This window comes from Gallinula chloropus, assembly GCF_964237585.1.
Source record: "Gallinula chloropus genome assembly, chromosome: 6".
NCBI classification, from domain to species: domain Eukaryota; kingdom Metazoa; phylum Chordata; class Aves; order Gruiformes; family Rallidae; genus Gallinula; species Gallinula chloropus.
The window spans coordinates 16,360,444-16,383,919 of NC_140091.1; positions in this window are offsets into that span (position 1 = coordinate 16,360,444).

Consider the following 23,476-nt stretch of genomic DNA (forward strand, 5'->3'; position numbering starts at 1 on the left):
CTGCAGAAAGTCCAAACAAATTAAGAAGTTTTTGCCAAGCTGGAGGATTGGTCCTATCAGTAACAGGAGGGTGGAAAGTTGAACATGCAGACTCCCGTCTCTTCCACTTACCCCTCTTTTTCTTGGAAGAAACTCAGCACTGAATTTACATTTAAGTGAAACCACAGTGCAAGAGTGACCAGATGCCTCTTGGAAGCAATAGGAATATTTTCCCTTTACTTTGGGTCTTGGATTAAGCTTTAAATGAGATCAGAGCTAGAGCTGATGTGTGGAGTCATACAGGAAAAAGAAATTGTGCTTCTCTATTAAATTGGACAAGCAAAGTGCTTTATTGAGTGCTGAAATAAGATGTGAGATTCCATGACAAGCTCAGGTTGTTTTTCTTTCCCATGTAGCTCTCATTTAACACAAAGAAGCTTATTTTCCATATCATAGGGCCCTTGATCCTGAGCAATAAATACAGTATCTTTCCTAGAAGCATGAAGGCCCTGCTTTATAACCTTGGCAAAAGACACAGGCCTAGTTGGTTGGTTAGTTAATTTAAACAAAAATAGAAAATTCCTTAAACTTTGGCCAAATTAACATCTTTTTGGCTGCTCCAATGAGCCAATATTGTTGTGGAAACCTGGAAGCAGTAGATGAGTCTTTGATGATTTATTTAGTAGGAGTCATCTAGTAGCTAATTGTCTACAATTTTAAACCTCATTCATGTGCACTACTGATTCTTCTTCCAGCATCTGCAGTTTTCTCTTTAAGTTTTTGTACATCTCTGTATGTAACATTTCCAGACAGCAGTTCAACTTTATCACAAATGTTTTTATGAACTTGCCAAACCACATCCAAGATTTTCAGACTCCAAAGTAAAAGATAAAATCATCCTTAGAGGGCACCTCACCCTTCTCCACCCAGGCACGTGGAAAAAACCCAGCTGTAGGCTCTAGCATTCTACATTTATAATAAGTCAAAGCTTAGTTTTGTGCTGGTGATTTTTTTGGTGTTGGAATTTTCACCTTGCATCCATATCAAAAGAAAAAATACTTGTGAGACATGAAAAAGAACTATCCACCTTTTCTGTCTGTACTGCAGATCTTACCATCTCTGTAGTTAGTACTGGTCCTGGTGAACTTACACAGGAAGGCAGGGAGGTTTTGGCCCAGAAGTGCAGAAGGCTTTTGTAACATATTGCTAAGTAAGTCTTAGCAGAGATCAAGAATTAACTAAAGCACCCAAGACATTTCATGGCTGTAACCTAGATCTCCCTGTGTAAGTTCACTGTGTGTTTCTTTTTCCACTGTGGTTTAAGGATAGTACTGATGTTTGTTACCAAAATGAAACAGTTCTAGTCAGATTTCTGGTTACTCTGTCTTCATGAGACAGAAAGTTCTTCCTGTTCATTTTTTGCATTCAATTATTCTGGTATATGATTCAGCAACTGTCACGTGTCTGTTTTGGGGTAAGTTCATGCCACGAATGGATGAAGGGCTCTTTATGCTTGTTTTCTGCCTCCTATTTTTATGTTTACGAAGAAGCTCGGGACCCTTGGGAAACGGAAGATACTCTATTTGGGTAATATTATCACCATCATCTATTATGATCCATGCCTGAGGGAAGATATTTTTAAAAAGAGTAAGTTCTATTTTGCTAATGTAGCCATTGTTTAAATGTAAAATATAATTAGTGTACCCACCCAGGGTGTATGTTGTGTAATTTTATATTATGTCTAGATGAGTGTTGGCATTCTACCTACGTATTTAACCACACCCAGGAATGCTGGTATTACACAATTACACACATCCTGTTGACTAATTACATAATAATTAGTATTTTTAATATTAAAAGATGCACTCAAATCAGTTATGCAAGATTTTATGTCACTGTAAATTTTAAAAACCCATTAAAAATATATGTAGTGAACAGTTCTGTTCAGATAGCTTACTGAGCATGGACTTACCCTCCAGCAGCCAGCACATAATACTTCATATTTTATACATTTTAAACACCTTTGGCAGACCCTCCCTCTCCCACTGTTCCTTTGGGTTACACCTGCTTTATAAAACTGTTAAAGTAATTTTGTGTTCCACAGTTAGACCTTCTTTAGTCTGCCTATTTCTCAGCTACAATCACTTATCATGACCAGAGATCACTTTTGGCTGAAAAGCACCATGACGTGCCTGGGGAAGGAACATTGTTCTTTACAACAGCAATTCTGGAAGAAATCTGGAAAATGCACTTTAAGTACCAATTGCCTACAAAAATAAGCAATTACCTACAAAAATATCCCAAATACTGTTGTTTTAAGAAAGTGCTACTGATGAGCCCAAGCCACTTGGATTTGGAACAGATTTTCCAAAAGCTTGAGTGGAAAGTCCTGATCTGGGCTGTTGGTTCTCATGATGGCAGTGAGAGGCCAGACGCGAAGTCTGCCTCACCGTTTGGATTTGGGGGCTTTAAGATCACAGACTTTTGTTGCAGCAGTGCCTGATGTACTTCGAAAATTGTTCATGTAACATAACTTCTAAACTTGTGGTTAATCTTAATTAACCAGAATTCAGAGAAGGAGGCATGGAGGACAAGCCCTGAGTCTTGCCCAGGGCATAATTTTATTAGCTGCTGTGCACCAAGTATAAGACGTTTCGATAGCGTTTCTGGCCTGCCATTGTTAGTTTCCCCAGAGTCCCAAATTGTCCACATAGACCTTTATGATGGAAAATATGAACTGGGTTCCCACCTCCAAATATGTGTTTATTGGGCAACAGTAAAAAGCAACAAATATTTTGCACATAATTTTTTTTTTTATCTTCATGAATTTGATTTTTAACCTTTCAGTTGCTGTGGTGGTGAAGTGATTTTTCAAGCCTTGAGAACAAATCACTACCCAGGCATTTCTTACTGGACTGTTTCTCTTTTCATGGGGCAAGAGGTTATAGTGCATGACCAGCTTCTTTACCAAAGAGCGATTTTTTGCTGCCTTCGTAAGTTAAAAATTGGCATTTCAGTCTAAACATTTGCCCCAGCCAGGCAGTTATTTTTAGCAAACCAACACCTCTATGAAAGCAAATTAAGGCTGTTTGGAAGGCGCAGAAAGTGAGACTGATGAAGTAAACAATACTGCTCAGTTCAAGGATACCTGCATGGGAGCTTCCTCCCCAAAGTCTCAAGAACTCTGAGTATTTTTCTCTACTCCAAATACCAATACTAAAGTCAGTACAGTATTGCGCTTCTCTGCACCTGGAAGACATTTAAAAAAAGGCCACCTTTTTGAATTTGTAACCAAGGCTTCTGTTACTTCTAAAGGTTCTTCTTTTATGTTCACTGCTTTCTTACCTGATGCGCTTTGCCTGTGACTGGCAGACAAGAAATTTCTGAGGGACAGAGGAAGCATCTTCACCTGTATACCTTGGTCGCTGCTGGCAAGCATGCAGCAACCTGATTTCATACTGAGAACTGGGATTTCTGCTGAGAGCAGTTGCTTGAGAAACTGTTCTTCAAACATGGAGCCACAGTTGACATGATCAGTCATGTCAACTCTTTTCCTTTCTTTCCTAAGGAAAAACAAAGCCACAATGAATTTAGGTACTTTGCTATTGCCCCCCAGCAGAAATGCTGTGGTTCATTTACATATATGAGGATTGGTATTTCATTATTCAGAATAATCCAAACCAAAAAATTGCACCTGGCCAACAACACAAGACCAACTTGTTTCCTGATGTGATTTTAAATGGCTGAGATCTTAAAACACTGAAAAACGGGGTTTATAATGGAAATACTGACAGACTATTAACTATAGCGACACTGCTCTAATAAATGGAATAGCCTGTCGTAATCTCTACTTCATAAATATGCAAATACAAGGCAGAGGATTTGCTCCAAAGGATGTCTCTATAATTTTAACTGACCTTTACTGATACTAAATGAGCCTGTTGCTTCTGGTTTTGAGCATTAAATGGGAAGTACAGGGAATCCCGTCTCTTTGCATTCAAGGCCCACTCTGGGTCCCATCAGTGCCAATGGCAAAATCCTTACTACCTTTGACAGGAAAAAAACTGGCCCCAGAACATGCAGAATAAGAGATGCCTGGCATTAAACTGAACTCTTGACTGTACTTGATTTTAAAGCTGTTCTAATCTGTGTTAATTATTATTATATTAATTCTTTTATTTGTGAGAAATTAAGCACACATTCACCCCATGTGTCAAAGAGCTTGACCTGCCAAAAGGCACTCACTCGTTCGGTGGTAAACAGGCCATCCACACAATGATATAAATGTTGAATTCTAGCCAGTTTCCTGTTCTGGACCAAATGGAGGTAAATCCACTGACTTAATATTTAATAACCTAAATGTAATTTCTTTTTTGTGCCTCACATTGCACAGTAAAGAATTGGATGGCTAGCAGTTTTGCAGATTCCCAACCCCTAATTATTTTAAGCTATTCATCCTGGTATCTGTCCATTGATGCTCAGCCAAATTGCCAGCAGGGGAGAGATCAGTCCAATGCAGGAGCTAAATGAGTCACTGAGAGTCAATCTGCTTTTTTCCCTTGCTGCTGGGATTTCCTTGGGTCCTGGCCTCTCTCTGCTCCAATCACACATACACAGCTCCAGGCGTGGGTCCTCTTTGGCTTCAGCTGCCTCCTGTCTCCCCATGTCTGCTCTGCTCATCACAGCTGTTGATGGGTTCTCGCCGGCTGGCCACAGAAGACCAATACTTCCATCACACTGCTCTTGCAGCTCTTGCTCTGAAGGAAAATGAAGATGTCTTGGCCTTGTTGAATTTGCTGCTGAAGTAATACATCAGGTATCTAGATGGAAAACAAAACATATGAATAAAATGTGTCATCTGGATTAGATACTAATTTATTTGCCTTAAATTCTGGGAACAATATTTGCACTTTTTCCAGAGAACTCAGTTAAGTTCCACAGAAACTGAATACTAATATGATTTCTGCAGCATGGAAAACAAATATGAAACAGGGAAAAAAATAGACTCATCAGAAATATTAGCTGCTCAGTATTAAAATATCAGACAATGCCACAAATACAATTTATAAACAGGAACATTTAGAGCCTAACTATTCGTTAAAAAGCAAATTCCTTGCTTCCTTCCTTTTAGGGTCAGGATTCAATTACACGAAAATATGCAGCAGACTTAAGGACTGCATGTAAGATTAAGATAACTGGTATTTCATGGTAAATGATTAAATTAGCTGACACAGTTTTATCCTGAACTTTGCCATTAAAACTGACATTTTTGTGCCACGCACATTGTAGGCTGCTGGTAATCTAAACTGCCTTTCTTCTTTCAAAGACTTTAAATAGCTGAAGAACTCTTGTTCTTCACTCTATTTGCAAATGTGTGGAAAATATATCTACATCATAGCAAGATAAACTAAGCACAGGACTTTTTTTCCTCATCTATCATACAAATACCTTAAGAAAATAGCAAGGAAGTTTCAAATGCCCAGATTCATCTCTGCAACATGCACTTTAATCAAGTCATTTATGTGACTCCACAGAGATGAGAACATGCTGTCCTCCTCACAGTGAGTAAAAATAGAGAAATGACAGAAGCCTTTTACTAAAAGTTTAATTATTCCTAGTACACAATTGTAAACCACTCTGTGTTTATTCCTCTTCTTTTCAGGCTTGCTTTTTTATGACAGCGGGGAGTTACAGGAATAGTTTTGATAGAAAACAGAGTTAGGACTGGATGGATGCAATACTGTCCGAGCTGGTGGTTGTAGTCACTGCCCTTCAGTTGAGCTAACTGGGAAGGAACTCAACTCCTCTGTGAAGAGACTCAGCCTTCAAAGCCAAGTGCAGGCATGTCTGGTACACAGCAAAGGCAAGGCCAATCTGATCAGAGTCCTGAACTATGAGAGAAGCCTGTCTTTGAGTACTGCACTGAGAGACCACCAGAGCTAGGTGGGAAGAGAAGCCACAGCAGCGCTGCAGAAATGAGTAAAAGGCAGCAGGATGTGCACACAGTGCATCCCAACAATAGGCCAAGGGCGTATGTAAGGATGGGTTCTGGCTGAAAGAGGTCTCACAGCCAATGTGATAAAATTCTTCTATTCTTCTAGTTGTTTGACTTGTCCTATGGTCAGACAAGTCCTGACCTTTTTTTGTAAATACCATGGGTTACATAAAAGTAGCATTTGACTCTCACCAACAATTTCTCCTCATAATTGGAATAACCCAGAATATCTCAAAGTTCTAGCTAGCCATAAGCTTCAAAAGAAATAGCTCTAACAATACAAAAGCACAGGAACTGAAGTACTGATCCAGAACAGTTGTCCACCACGTTCAGCTTTTCAGTTAAAAGCCTTATGCACTTGTGAAAATGACGCAATAGGAATGACAAACACCGACTATATAATTTAGAGGCGTAAAGCCATGTGTCTGTATTTCAGCTTTTAGTATCTTGTCTCTGCTGAAACAGGTAGTGGAACGTCAACAGAAAGCAAAGAAATTGTGGGGTTTTTTCCCAGCAGAGAATTTGGCCCTTTATTCTTCGTGCAGACCTATCAGATGTGTGTGCATAACAGGAATGTGATGGCAAAGTTTCTGGATTCCTTGTTAGCCATGAACAGTTGAGCAATATTTTGGACTTTTTTTTCAAATCTTGGGTCCTTTATCCATTCTAATAAAGAAGAAACAGAGCTTTTTACACAGCACCTTTACCAGGAGTTAAAAATTGCAGTTATACACTAGTCACACAGTCACACTACTGTCATCAAAGGATGGCTTTCAGTGAAATGTCCATGAAGCCTCATTGTTTGAGAACTCATGGAAATGCTGAACAATGAAACTCAATCTGATTCTCAAAAAAAAAAATAAAAATCAAACCTCAATGACCATCTCATAAACTGTATTATTCAATTAAAACTTCTCAGTTCTCCCTTGTAATTTCTTGGCTTTTAAGTACTGTGCAAAAGATATAGCTACTTTTACTTCTCTTTTTACACTTTAAACACCTTTCTCAGCAGAGGTTATATGAATCATCTAGCTTTTCCTATTCCAAAATGTTTCACTGATCATTCATTATTAACTGAGTAAAATGAAGATAGCTATGATAAATTTTGATCTATCTCAAAGTATTAGAAAGGATATGAAAACATCTTGTTCATAGTACTAACTTTTAGATGACATATGAGGATACAACCCCAGTTTTTTCACTGTCACATACAATAAGGTTCTTAATAACCCAATCACTTATTATTACATTTTTTTTCCATCCTTAGGCACTAATAGTTTCAGCCTGATCTGTCATTTAGCAGAGAAACATTCAAACAATATACCAAGGAATGGACTGGATGTTGGTCACAGGAAGCTTGCTGATGTCAGATATGGATTCTAGCTAATGTTTAGGGTTTTTTCCAATTAATGTATGTTCTCCAAACAGCTCTGCATACATATATGCCTTGATGTGAATGTTCCAGGAAGAGAATAAGAAATCTGTGGCTGCTCTTCAATCAGGGAGTGACATTTTTCAATACATCTCAGTAACTGTTGCTATTTTACTAAATATACTGGAAGATAACTGTACACAAAACTTGAAAACACCATGAAAAAACAATCCTTTTCAAGGGGCTTAGCACAGGAATGAAACAACCTATATAGGAACCACACTAATCCACAAAAAAGAAGGAACTGGCTCATTCCAGTGAGCTGAGACCCTGGATACATCTTGCTGCTTGTCATTTGGCTACCTAGACAGATGGGTTAGAGTGAAGTCAGCAAGGCTATACGAGATCTACTCCACAAGTGAATATATTTGGAAAAGATGTTATACTATTTTACTAATTTACATCTTAAAATGCTTTCAGTTTCACTACAGCCCTCCTCAGCTTGGGTTCTTCAGGGTCAGAGAGGGTTAGGCCTATGTATGAGGGAAGCAGACAGGGACAGAAGTTGTGCAAAGCTGGTCATGGACTTAATAAGGGCTTGATTCAGTACCAATGAAATCAACGGGAGTTTGGCTCATGTCTGCAATGGGAGGTGGATCAACGCTTTATGCCAGCTGTTCCCTGCTGGGTAGGGATAATCCCTTTGAAACAAAATATTTAACTTGTTTTCACTCTGTTGTTGTAAGAAGGCTTCTCTTGATAATGCTTTCATGAGAATTAAAAGGTGTGTCCCATTTTTTCTTCCAAATACCACCCATTCCTGTAGTATGTATTTGTGGATTAAAAAAAAAGAAAAATAATGGGGAAACCTGTTATTAACCATGTGGGTTTACAAAAAAAGCCACAGCGATGACTTACAGTGTGGATCATGTTTGTTCTGCTGGCCATGACAGCACTTCTCCTTGCAGTTTCCTCAGCCAGAAGATGCACAAGGAAGCATGCTAATTCCAACAGCTACAGCTGAGGTGGGATCCCACTGACAGAAGTAAAATAGCTGAAGTCCCTGCAGATAAATAAGATGACAACAGAAAAAATAAACTGCCAACATGAATGGAGTCATGAAGAACAGAGTGTGGGAACAGTATCAGAGACACAGGAGCTAAGGAAGGACAGGTCTTACGATAAAATTAGTTATGTGTGTCTTGCAGTCTGGATCTGAATACAACATTTAGTCTTAGTTGCTGTTTCTGTGTTCTGTTTTTATGTTTTGCAGGGAAAATGAGGTTTTGAAACATGGCTGAAGCTGCTCAGGTTGCCCTACAGATCAGCAGCATGCTGTGGCTACTTGCCTGCACATCTTAGTCAAGTTAAAAAAACTGTGTGAAAGCTGGACCCGTTTACCCCAGTGTTCAGTTCAGTTCACTCCCTCTCGCCCCTCTGGCTGAGATCCATTTGGCTAACAGACCTGGAACATAAAGTCTGCTAAGTTTTATAAAGCAATTATTTAATTTAAAAAGTCTCTTTCATTGCATTCTAATGAGATTTCCATAAAACACAGAGTCTTCCACATCCTCCTGGGAACTTTTGTTTACTCCATAAACCATGACACTTTGAAAAGCTCTAGAAGACTTCAAGAATGGAAACTTCCAGACACACAGTTGTTTGGTCTGGCAACTGGGAACTGAGCTTTCCGTAGAGTTACGTCCTCCAGAAGCAGAAAATGTATGGAAACATTTGAGTTTAAGAGACTGTGACATTTTTATAGAATGAAGGGAGGAACTGAGAGATACAGTGACAGAACCGGGAGCTGCATCTGGCTGGCTGTTCCATAGAGCATTCTCCTTATAGATTTTTATGGCTCTCCTAGCCCTAATATTAAACACTTGACCTTTTTGTCAAATACTATTTTAGGTTATTAGGTTGGATGATTAGTTTCTAAATATACCATCTATAGTAAATAGGAAATTGTGTAGTACGATGCTTCAGTCTCAGACCTTTCAGGTACTGCTCCCTTGGCATTTAACATTAGAACATTGAGTACTCTTATATTAACTTATGCCACTTAGTAAGCAAGAAGCACATGGCATTTTCACACAGGGCATAGGGATTTCTGAGGCAGCATTACTAGAACAGGGATGTTTTCTTTCCTTTCCCTCTCCTCGCTAAACTGATAGCTTTAATGAGAATGCTGTAAACATTGTGAAGTAAAGTATAACCAGGAGCCAGCTCATGCCAAACAATATATGTTAGTCTACTGCCTACAAAGATGAGCATATACCTTTTACAATTCTGTAAACTAGCCCTTTGCAAATGACTGTGCCTTGTGCCTCTCTCTGCAGTGAACTCTCTCCCGTCCCTTCTACAGTGTCCCCATGATGGAAGCAGAATTAATAATTTTCCTTTTCACTTCTCCCACCCAGCTGCTTCATAACCCCCTTTTGGTAAACCCTGCTGCAAACGTAACCCCTCCCTCCCATAAATCCCACTTCAAATATTTGGATTCAAAGGTATGTGGTTACAGACAGCATAACACTGAACTTGTGAATATTTATAGTAGTTACAGAAAACAAAAAGTATCAAAATTCCTCCTGGAACTGGAAATGGTTTAAATTGGAACAGAAAAAAATGCTAGTGCAGAAATGTCTATCACCCTTAGAGGACAAGCTACATGAAGGAGAAGAAGAAAGAGTCTTATTAGTAAACACCACGGAACATATTTAGAAGGCTACCACAGGGACTCCATGTAACATATTTATAGTGCAAAAATTCAGTTTGGATATAGGGAGATTTAAGATTTGGGTAACTGATTCCTCACTACCAGCAAGTGACAGAACTGCTTGATTTTCCAGCAGATTGAATCTGGTTCTGATCTCAGTCCTGAAATGTAAAACTGATACAGCTCCAGTCATTTCAGGAGAATACCTTGATACCAAGGTGACAATTAGTCTATTAGATTTAATAAAACCGGCTGCTCTAAAACCCAGAATAGATTTCTCTTTTTTATTACAGGATGGTACTTGTTAGCCAAGCAAAACCCAACGACTCACCCATTTACATGAGCAATGGATGAACAGACTAGACTGTAGGACTTGCCCTCAAATTCACAGAGCTGTAATTATATTTTCTTTGATTATGCACTAGTGTGATGGAGGCAGCCTATGCGCAAACCAGATAACACTACTCTTCTTCCTGCAGTTTAATTTCTTGGCAATTAATATGGGTGTGTTTGAGAACAACACAAAGTAGGGAAAAACGCTCAAAAGCCCTAGCCTGTCTAAAATCCCCAGTGTGTGAATGGTTAATGAACAGATGAACAGTGAATCTTAGCTAGGAGCACCACCATCCTCCTATAGCTGTTGTACCCTTTTGTCTTTGATAATAGTAATGATAATAAAAAAATATTACTGAAGTTGGGAGACACTCCACTGCAGTTAAAGCATGGTTATTTAGCAAACAATTACTTTCAAAATAAACTGCTGAAAACCTGCTGTGCTCCAGCATCTGCCAAATTGAGTTCCTCCTGTCTCCCCTCTCTCCAGATGCCCTCTGTGTTGCTTGCTTTACCTCTTGGCACACACCAGTGCAGTGACATGTGATGAGGTGAGGCGTAGGGCAGTTTCTAGGCATTGCTTCCAGAAAGAACTGGGACCCTGCTGTAGCTCTGAACAACACAACCTGCGATGGTGGAGCTGCAGTAGCTGAGAATTTGCTCCCCAGGCATTGTACAGAGACCTACCAATCCCAGAAAGTCAAAGAACAAGCAAGCCTGGTTACAGGCACAGAAATCCACCTGTTAGGTGCTTCATTACAGAAGTGTGTTTGAAGACTGGGACAGTCATTCCTTGATTACAAGATCCACAGCACAAGACAACACTGAAAAAGTTTTCCTGTGCTGATGAAAAGAACCAACACATCCCTGCTTATCTGAGTTAACGGCTGCTACACTCAACCCACTGAGCCCATCTACTTTAGCCACCTTTATACCTCAAAGAGGGATACATCTGCCCTAGCTGGAGATCTGAAATTCCGAAATCTATAGGCAAAGTGGTGACTGATTCAAATGCCTTTTTATACACATATCTTGATGTAAGTATGGTCAGCCTTTGGCCATGCCCAGCTCTCATATAACTAAATGCAGAAATAGGCATGCAGCCGGAAAGGAGTTAAGAAGAAAAGACAAAGTAAAATAGCTGTTCCACATGTAAGATCTTCAATAGTTCTTTTTACTGCTGCCATGCCAACTCTTTTGTCTAAGCTATTGACACAAAGGAGATCAAAAAAGGGGTTTTTAGAACACATATGGTTCATTGGCATCATTTAAGAATTTGGCTCAAGAAGTAAAATCACTTTACGCCACAGCTAGCCTTGGTCCATTGGTTTTGTTACATTACTAAATCTTTTTGCTAAAGAAAAGAATTCTAATTCTATGTAATTGCTGTATTGCCTTGACCCTTGATGTCCATAGAGCTCTTCCAGGACTGAGTGCAGAGCAGAGCAAGAATGTAAAACCTGTTATAAAGTTGGTGCTTAAAACAGAGAGCTGTATTTGCTGAAGACTCCTGTAATGCTCTGGACTAAAGATAAAAAAGCAGCATATGCATAAATCCGTTTCAAACACATGATGGAATTTGCTGTCTTACCCACTTATGTCCTAAATCAGTAATTTTCTAGTCTGTGTGGCTTATCAGAGACTTCTGGAGTAGTGTTTTAATTGCATGAATTCCATTAGCTGTATCCACGAAAAGGCACCTCTAAAACAGTGTTACATCAACATGTTTTTCCCAAATAGGTTGAAGTGAAATGGAAGTTAAACACAAAGTCCATTGCAGGAAGTTGGTAGCAGAGCTGCAAAGAGTATTTCAATGGTCCTTGCATTAAAAGCAGCAGGGCAGACCATGACAACTCCCCCAGCTGAAACCCACTCTAATTAGTTAGCTGTCAATCACAAGGTAGGACACAATAGGACAAAGTAGGACTTCTCAGCAGTTAGTGGACATCAGCCAGTTATCTGCAGAAAATTATGTGATTCATTCTCAGAATTGGAATTAGGAAACAACTGGATTTCAGTCTGTGGTCCCAAGCACTCCAAGGCAGGGCATACCTACTGTCCCTCTCTTTCTAGCCGAAGGACCATATTTCTCAGGATACCCAACAAAATCCACTGACTCCCACAGGTAGCCTCAATGCAAAAATCTCTCCCTTGAGAGACAGGGAGCTTATTCCATGTTCAGAATTGACTCTAAGGAGAAATCAACATTCAGATTCCAACTCTAGAAGACCATTTCCCTGTTACACCATTTCAGCTTTGTTGCTGCATGGTTTTCAAGCACAATTTATCAATTGTGATATATCTTACAACCTCCCATAGTCAATCAGACTTGTGGATGTTTGCCCTTTTCAGCATTTCCCAAGGAGTTTAAATGGCTTTAGTTGGTACGGAACAAAGACACACAGATACCTGATATAAATCATTACGGCCTTTGGCCAAAGCATATGTTCTAGCTGTGGGCTCATTTTCCTATGGCTAACCATTTTTTTCCATTACATCCAGAAGAAAGGATAGCATAGGCTACATTTGCTGACAAGCAGTTTTCATATAAATCAGGCCAAAACACAGTGCCTCAGCTTCCTCAACTAGGATCTGCAGGTCTGCACTGCAACCAGACTTGTCCCAGGCACCATCTGCCAGTGCAGGCAAATGTCAGCATGGTCACTCTGCTGTAGCCAGGACGTCTTGAGAAAACAGTTAGTCATGCTGAGGAAGCCTGATCTCCTCAGTCACAAAGTTCTAACAGTAATTATAACAGGCCCATAGTCCAAAAAGCTAAGAACATACATATATAAAGACAGAAAACTGACACATGGGAAATGCAAGGTGTTGTAAATATAGTTGCTGGCATTAACACAATGTGTTACATTCGGAAGAGCAAGGCATAGCAAACATGTTGTCTTTAAAAAAAAACAAAAGCAAAAACTTTGGCTTTACCCAGTGATGTTTCTAAGCCATTTATGCTCAGTCCAGCTCCTGTCAGCTTATCAGAAGCTGCATGTTTCCACTGCAATCTACTGCACAGCATCACCCCAGCTCAGCTGGCATTTGTGTTATGAGAAAACAAGATGGATTTCACTAATTTGCTTCATTCCTACCCTACATTTCTTTCTATAATGCTGGTGGGATGGCAGTGGTGAGCCAACTTCAACACCCCACTCATATAGCTCCTCCTCTGCTTTGGCATGTGTCAGCCCCTGTGTTTTTGGTGCAGAATGCTGCATTTCACCAAAATGGTTTATGTCTTGTCCACCAAATATCACAGCAGGGAAGGGAGAAAGTTCAGACTGCCTTAATAATAGGGTTGGTTTTTTTTAAAGAGTCTTCCAGTGGTGCATCTGGGGCCTCCAGGACACCCTGCCTGTGGTATGGGGCTGAGGAAGGTGAGCTACCCAGATTCTGCAGTACTTATTTTACTTCTATTACTACAACTGAGGCACATGACAGGCAGATACAGTCATTTCAGTGCAGTTTTCTCAACCACCAATAGCAGAAAAGAGAGAACACGAAACCTAAACAAAATGTTTTTTAAAAATATGAAGGCAAGATTTTCTTTCCAAGCCTAGATTCCATAGAAATCGTTATTAGCAAATCTGGATACAGACCAAAGATGTATACCAACTCCAAATAAATAGCTAGGCATTTAGGTTCAATCTTTGGCACAGTGCAGGTTGGAGCTCCAGATGGACATAAGCCTGGGGGAAAGACACATCTGCCTATAGAGTAATTGTTACTCAAGTGAGATATTCTATCTTCCCCAATTCTGTGTCTTTATCACAGAATCACTAGGTTGGAAAAGACCTTTGAGAACACTGAGTTCAACCATACCTGTCCTTTACTAAACCATATCCCTGAGCACCTCACCTACCCATCTTTTAAATACAGAGATTGTCCTTGGCCCTTCTTTTGCTGGTGATGTATGTGTAGAAAGATTTTTTGTTGTCTTTCACAGAACTGTCCAATCTGAGTTCTAGTTGGGCTTTAGGCCTTCTGATTTTCTCTCTACATTATTTTACTTCATCCCTGTAGCCCTCCTGGGACACATGCCCCTTCTTCCAAAGCTCATAGACTCCTTTTTTTTCTGATGTCCACCTAGATCTCTCTGCTCAGCCAATATGGTTTACTCCCTCTCCGGCTCCTTTTCTGGCACATGGAGACAGCCTGTTCTTGTGCTGCCAGAATTTCCTTCTTGAAGAGAGTCCATCTCCCCTGGGCACCTTTGCTCTTAAGGACTGTCTTCCATGGAACTTTATCAATCGGTCTTCTGAATAGTCCAAAGTCTGCCCTACAGAAGTCCCAGGTGGCCATTCTACTAACTCCCCTCCTCACTTCTCCTAAAACTGAAATTTATCAATCCATTCTTTTTCACACAAGAGCCACATCACTTCAGCTGTTACTTTCACTGGCTGATTAAAACTACTGAGTGATTACCTGTTTGTCCCTCTGATCTATTAGGGCAGATCTCATTACGAGACTTCTGGAGATGATCAGCTGTGCACAACATTCTCACTTTACAGCTGTCAGGACTAAAATTCCTAAACTACATATAAATTTATTCTTCCAATTAACAGTCAGGTTATATGTCCTGATTAGTGACATTAGCAATTTTACAGGAAAGGTGGGAAATTGCCATCACAGTGTGGTTACACAACTTCATACAGACCCACATACATACACATACATACATTCTTTAATACATTATTTTTACTTAATATTGCTAATTCTCCCTTTGCTTTGAGTTAGACCAAAGTCCAGACATGGTGTCTGCTTCCTGTTTGCTGTTACACATTGCTGCTATGGCAAAATGGTTGATGAGAGAAGAAAGTCTTTGAAGTGTTCTGTCAAAAAGATCCCAGAAGCACAGATAAATGTTTTTTCTCTCCCAGGCCTCGCAGCTTAAAGTACCAAAGGGTTCACTGCTGTTACTCTTCTTATTCAAAACCCATATGAAACCACTAGAGGATATTGTGAAATGGCATAGGCTACAATGTCATTGATATCCTGATGACACCAAGCTCTACGTCTCCTTTTCATTGAAGCCATATGTTGCAGCTTCCTTGTGTCTGGCAGAGATAAGACATGGATGAAAGCCAGTTGGCTTAGGCTTTCTCTAGATAAGATGAAGGTAGTGTATGGGTTTGGCAAGGGAGAAGTGTTTCGAGGTGACAAAAATCTGCTTTCAAAGTTGAGGGAGATTCCCCTTGTCAAAATGCACAATGGATTTACCTCCTACCTCATCCTGGAGTGGCAGCTACAAAAGCAACCCAAATTCATGTCGCTTGTTAGACTTTACTCACCAGGTGCTCACTGGATTTCAGCTGACCAGTCTGTTGTTGACCAGGCTCAGGGGGTCAATGCAGGCCCTACTAGGTCTTTGTCATTGCTTTCAGATGTTGTCTGAACTATTCATAAAGATGCCCAGTGACAGACTCTGCTCCTTCCTGGGTTTTCTGCAGTATGCCACCATATTCCTAACAGAATACCGAGTATTTCTTAAAGATTAACTTACATCTTTCTTACCACAAATAAAGTCTATTGGTAATTACTTTCCCTCAGGAACACAAGAAAGAATGATTCTCTTTTTCTTTGGAGCAGTGTTTGTTGTGTAGCTGAAAACCTACATTATCTTCTTCGAGACTCCTCTGGTTTAGGTTAGACAACTCCAGATCATTCAATCTTTCCTCACAGATCTTTTTTTTTTTTTTAGACCTCTGATTATTATTTTTGCTTTCTTCTCCAGCAGGACTGTATTTCTTGAAATGCAAGCCCGAAAAGGAGGTCACAGTAAATCAAGTGACTTTTTAAGCTTCTATTAGATATAGGTAGGCAGCAGCACTGTTTCTGCTCCAGGCCCTTCTGGCATATTTACTGGGTGGAGGATCTTTGCTTGTTATCTCTTCTACAGTATGATAGTATGCATCTTAGCTGCACTCAGCCTCCCAAACAAAATTATGCTTAGATAGCAGAGACACACACAGCTTAATGCAAACTCAATAAATACGATGCTCGTTTTCCAAATTCACAGCAACATTTTGGGCAATGTCAGATTCCTCTGAGATGTCCATCTTTTTTGGCCTGCAATTCAGACCTCTCCTCTTAATTGTTGAGCCTCTTTCCCATCACATCAGAATTCTTTGACCTTAGTTAGGCCCACCATTAAGTGGAACCTTTCTGATATAAAACATTCTGTCCTGATCTTCTCGTGTCCAAAGCTGCTGATCCTTCCAAATGCTTTATTGCTCCTTTTAAAGCCTTTCCTTAGTCCTTGCAGAATTTTCCACTCTCCAAGCTGATCCTATCATCCCTCTCCCACCCTGCCCCAATGGAGAAGCAGGAGGAATTAATTTCTTTAGCCAATTTCATTGGAATACATGATCAAGGTTAATAATCTACCACTGTCCATTGCCTGGCTGGCATGGGACACATCCCTGTCAGTTCTGCAACGCAGCCTTTCCATGAGCCCAGCTAGAAGCCATAAATTGGATATAGTCACATGTATCCACCAGCCACCACAACATTGCCCTTAGTCATGTTGTGTTGGCGAGAGAAATGGGTTCATCCCTCTCAGAAGCAGACTTCATCATTTGCATATGTCTCTTGTCTTTTATTTCCACAGTGCTACACTGTCACTATGGGACTATTCTGGAAGCACAGAGGGAGACTTCTCAGAAGCTTTGACTAATACAGTTTAAGGCTGCTTACTCTATTGCAGGCAGAGAAGAATAAATTAAAAAGGACAAATTACATGTGTTCTCCATACTTTGCATGAGCTGCCAAAAGCATGCTGGCCTGAGTACATTGATGCCTGGCTTTCTTCAAGAAAAGCGAATCAGGGACATATTCTCTAATTTGGGCAAAGTAGCTCTGTAGGCAGAGCAATGCACCTCCTGGCAAGGCTCACCCTGTGTCCAATAAAAACAGGGGACTGGGAGACTCGGACACTCCTTGGCAAATAAGTAAAAGGAAGTCTATATTAAATGAAGTTTATACAAGAACAGGGAGGATGACCAAACAAGAGCCATGCTGGTCACTTCTTAATTACTCTATCTGCAAGAGAGACAGGCAATATTTATGTAAATTACACAGTCTCCATGTAACACAAAGAAGTTACTGTTCTTCCTTCTTCTCCTTCAAAGAAATTTATGATTCTGCAATTGCTTAAATCCTTCTCTTACATGTGGAAATAAAAAAAAAAAAAAAAAAAGAAATCTTCAAGACACCCCCAGAGGAGCACAAGAGGCAGCCAGCTGATGCAAACAGCATACCAGGGCTTCGTGCAGGAACTAGGAGTACTAAAAAGCGGAAGCAGATACTTTGGAAAAATTCCTGATAGTGTTGGTGTTCAGGTTAGGCTGCCCAGGGAGAGAACTAATGTGTTCTTGAGTCATTACTGGGGATTTTCAGTGACTGTAGTGCCATTCATGAAGCAGTTATGCTGATCTGTAGTGTGAACAGCCAAGATCTCATGGCTTTCTGATTAGATTTAAGGGGAATGCTGTGGGGCCCTCATGTTTCATGCCTTGGAATTGCAAACTGTGCAGTGACCATCTTAGTACTTAACTTATAAATGCACTTATTATAAACAGCAGCCCTGAAGAAATGCAGGCTTTATTATCTGCATGTTGGAGTCTTTTTTCAGTATTTTAGGGAAAAATAGCATGTAAATATGCAGACCCTGAGGTTTCCAGAGAAACCTCTGGTTAAAAAAGAAATGACAACAGGCTCACACTCAAGGGGAAAGGGCAGTATGGCTAAGTGCAAAGAACAGCTGGGGTATATGTAATGTTACAGTTATTTTTCTGTGCTTCCTCTAGGATGAACCAAAGACCTTGTTTTGCTGGATGCTGAATGCCCTAAAGTCCCATTACACGTCTCAGGAAAGGACCTTAATGGTTTTATTGGGAGCCATATCTGCACATATAACACGGCCTTTGAAGATGAAAGGATTTTTTTTTTCTCTGCTTCCATTTGTTGCCTCTTGGTTGACATGTTCCTATATGGACACTCAATCCCCAGATATCTGTTGCCTAATCAGGGACATCAATAACATCCTCAATGGGAAAACTCTGGAATATCTATGAAAGTCAGAAGTGTGAGGAACAGATCTCAGATGATGCAGATGCGGTCATTGCTGTATGATCAGATAAGCAACACTGCAAGTTCATTTTTGTATGCTAAATAAAATAAAAATGTCAATATTTACACATAACCTTCAAGGCTCTTACATTTGCAGCTCTTTAGTATTCAGTGCAGACCACAGTTTCTTTAGTCCGTTACCAACAGCTTGGAAATTTAGTTAGAGGATGCAACCCAAATGTTCCTCCAAATGTTGTTTCCAAATGGTCATCTTGAAAAATGCTGCTTAAAAGGATGAAACCTTTATGTGAAGATATAAGAGCTCATGCACAGAGCAATATAAACTGCAGGGAAATCATCTGAAGATTAAAACCACTAATGATAAAGATATTACTGTTAGGCATAGTTTAATTTGTTGGTAACTAAATCACCAGAGGCTTTTTACAGGCTGCTTGGAACCTGACTATTGTGTACTGCACATTCAACCTCTAAGTGTACAGTGACACAAACAAATAAAAGCGATCATAACAGTTGAAATGTAGTTAGAGACACAATTGAGAACATCTGTATTGTAAGCAGAAATAAATTAGAAATACTGAAGTGTTTTGTAGCTGTGAAACTGAGGGATAAAAAAATAACCTACAGCACCTGGATTAAGCAGTTATAAATAATGTATAAAGGAAAAATCTCATTACCCCCTGTGTAAACTCCCCCCCAATGAAATATATTTTATGAATGTTGCATCACTGTAATAAATGCAGCATTTGTTTTCCCCATAAACTTTCCATTTCATGACTATAAGATAGTTTGGATTTGGAAATAATGGCCAGCAAATGTACTGTTTGCAGGATTAGTTTCCCTCAACAAACAGCTTTGAACTGACCTTCAGTTTTTGGGCTAAAGAGCAGAGACTTACAGTGGCTTAGCAGAACTCATCTTTGTGCCTACAAAGCTGTGGCAGCGTTGCACTCTACTTGCAGCAGAACAATACTATATAAACAAATCCAATAGCACTAGAGAGTATTTAGACTCTGAGCCTTGAATGTTATAATTGCCTGATATCATAGAAGATTTTACAAGATTATACTTGATAAAGACTATATATGAATGAGAAAAGTTTTCCCTTTGTAAAAAGCCAGGCGGTCTAGCAGAACTCTGCACACCACAGGATATAGTTTCCGTTTACATTAAAAAGAACAAGTGCCGTAGAATAAAACTAGAATTCTTCCTTTCAGGTTTTCTTTGCAAATTTTTGTGTAAAGATGCCAGGACTGATTCCTCTCTTCTGTTAGCTTTACACCAAGTCAGCTTGGCTGAAGTCCTCTACAGATTAATTCTAGATTTAGGCAGCGTGCTACTGTCAAATTGCACCACTGGCTTTTCTGTTGAAGATACCTTGATTTCCCACACAGGAGAGGGGTCAGCTTCCTGATGATCCAGGGCAGCAATCACTGATCCCCTTGGGAGATTCTCTGAATGATCTGCACACCCAATATGCAATCACCAAGCCGCACAGTGAAATGGAGGTGAGAATGGGGATGGGAAGCTACAAAGGAAGTCAGCATCTAGAGTCAAATTGAAACCTAACAGATTATAAATTAAAAGGAAAAGAACTTCCCACTGGCTGAGAGAGATAAAATGTCACAAACATAAAAACATTATATTGAGTCTGGAGTGCTTTCCCTTTATGATTAATGATTGGGCTCAACCAGGATGGGAAAGGCAAAGGAAAGTTCCTCTTGAACTAGCTTAAAAATGCCACAGCTAAAGAAAAAAATATAGGAACATCAATTTAAAAAAATAACAAAACAAAAAACCCACTACTAAAATGTAAAGGTCAGGAAAGATTTGGGTGTTTTTAAATGCTGTCTTGAAGAAATTTCATAAAGGTTAAGATGTCATGTAGTTTCAGAGTTATGGTCACTGGAGGGGGGTCCTTGAGTGCCAGCTATTCCTCGGGCCACTCAGTGACTGTGAGCTGCAGTGACAGTGGACAGCAGGAGCCTGGCGGATCAGAAGCTATCACTGTGCCACTGGGGAAAACCCATGTCTTGCTCCCCAAAGAAGGAAAAGCTTCAGCATCTGAGATTCAGGCAGTGGATAAAATACAAAAACATGCTTTAAATAACATGCAATAGTCTAATTTAAATTGCCCAGAGCAAACATATTCAGTGTTCAGGCTCTTCAACTCAGTCCACTGCACCCGGGAGGAGCAGGAGGCATGGTAGGGCAGTTACTCTAAGCCCGAGGAGCTCCTGGTGGCAGCCTCCCTTGTACAGTGCAATGGCTCATGGTTTGAGATCCCTGAGGGCATATGGTCAGGCAGGGCAGAACAGGAGCTGTAACACTTCTTTTTCCAGGTCTTAACAGATGAGAGCAGGAAAACCAACACAAATATGGAGGAGTCTTCATTCGCCTGTGCTCTGCTATGCCCACTTGGCAGTTGTTAAGCTAGCTCCCTCCTCTTCTGGGCTCCTGTGCCCTGCTCCTGTTTAGCACCTACCAGGCCCTCCTCCCTCACCTGTCTTGTTCTCCATTTTCCCCTCTTTCCTCTGGTATTTAGTTCCCTTATACACCATTGCTGTTTCATATAAACTAGACCCACTGAAAAAACAGACTTTGCAACTTGATTTCTTCCCCCCCCCCCTCCCCCGCCCATCTTCATGACTTTCAGACTTCAGTCCGTATCCTTGGACTAAAAGCTATTTTCCTCTGCTTCAAATATAGGCATAAGCTTCAAATATTTCCTGAAAGTCCATTTTACCTTACTATCTGTTTTTGACACAGTGGCTAACCAAGTGATCCTGCATATTCTTTCAGAGCGACTTGGGGAGGGAAATGCCAGTGATTTCTACCCAGTGACTCCTACCCAAAGCAGCTACATGGGGACCATGGACGCAAAGAAAGACCTACCACCATCTCTTGGCAAATTAAATCTACTTCAATATGACATGAATTTTACTTGTAGACAGAAGGTGAACTATTTTTTTTTAATGACCAAACAAATGCTACGCAGAGCAAATGGCACAAGGAAGGCAAAATTCCACAAATGTCAATTATTCCATGACCGGAAATAAAGACTGGTGTTATCAAATTATGATCAAAACCCCTTTTCATTATAAATAGATGGTAGGTTTTTAACCGGAGATGCAATGAATAAAATGATCTTAAGTTATGTTAGCCTTTAACCTCTTTTCCTTGCTTCTCCTTTTGCTCATTTTCCTCCTTTCCTATATCCATCTGTTGCACGCTGCAAAGTCCCTGTGACAGCTACCATGAGGGCTGATCCTCAGCCCTCTCTCTGGGAGCTTTGCACTGCTCAAGAGAAGAGTGGAACTAAAAGCAGGTTTGTTGCCCCTCAGATGGTGAGATCTTGCTCAAAAACTCTTGCCCCTGCAAGGGCAATATAGCAAGGACAAGAAAAGACACAGATTCAGAAACCCAGATTGCCAACCCTAGGATAGGAAGAAAAGCAGCCTAACTTTGTTTTTCCAGCCCTTCCTCAGTCAGATACTATGTGTAGCAGAGCATGGCTATGGGTATGGGTATGTCTAGCAGAGTATACTATGAGTCTGACCGCTTGCCTTTTTTACTCTCTGAAGACTGTCATGCAAAATTACTGTGCTGTATAAATAGTTACTAAAATAAAAAACAATAATGGCACCAAAACTTCCCACAGTGTTGTGCTTCTGTTCCCTTGGTTTACATAACTGCCTGGTTCCTCAAAAACATCCTCCAAAATTTGCTATTTTTTTCTGCCAGTCTAATAGACACAATTATTTCTCTGAAAAGCCGAAATGCCTTGCTTTAAGTATTAAAACAAGATGTTAGCCCAGTAAGTTTTAGAAACAGCAGCAATACAATTAACTATAACTACTCTTTATAGAAAATAAATGCACCTTTATCATTCCTGGAGAAAACTGAAAACTTGCATTGTTGAAATGATTTCTCACTCAGTGAACAAAGCCATTTTCTTTTGTGACATGTCCACTGTGTGCACCTGGGTGGTAAAAGACAGAAAACCCTAGCTCATGTGCACAAGGAAAGCAGCTCACAGCATCACCTCCCCTTGTCCTAAGCCTCTGAGCACACACTGTGCATCCTTGGAGCCTTCTGGCCACCCGCTCACATAAGCCTGGTTTTATTTATAGTTTCTCTCAATAAAGAAAAGGTATTTCAACACATTTGACTTTTCCCCCTCTCTCTGACTCTCACAGACACAAATGTATATGCATGCATGTGTATGCACACACACACAAAACATTTATCACTACCTTATTCTTGAGTTTATGTCAAAAAGATGTAGAAACACATTATTGGGGCATATTTTTCTATCTGAAACTGGCTAGATTTTTCCCTAACAGCTGCACTCTAGATTTTAATTAAATAATACCAGTTGTGCCTTATTTAACTAAGCCAGCACATCTTCCTTATGTTCGGGTATATTCTTTTTTTTATTATTTTTAATGAATAGTTTTGTATTTTGATCTGTAGCTCTCTATGGCTAAGAAAGCCTTCAAGTCGTTGTAACATTACATAGGCACAGGAAGGAGCACTTTTTTTGCCAGGGTAAATCTTGGCCGCATTTTTAGCAGGCTTAATTTAAGCCAACAAACTTCTCACTGGAAAACAAACACAGGGATAGTCAACTTCCTCATGCCTTTGGCTTCCTGATTTGCTGCTGCAAACCTACAGGCAGCAGGTTGAAGACTACCTTGCAATGCATGTTTCCCTCAGACCACAGAGAGCCTCTGGAGTTCCCACCTCTGTCACTGATGCTATTTAATCAACTAGGGGATAATCAACTAGGTTAGAGAAATCGAGTATCTACAGTCTTTGGGTGGGTATAGTTATAAACAACAATTTGTAATGGATCCGCCATGCCCCCCAGAAGATGAGCATCTGTAAAACACCCTATAAAGTAGCCAAAATGTCTATTATCACCTTTGATATCTGTGAATGACACCTGGGTAGGTCTTGTTCAAGTGAAAGATAATAGGACACA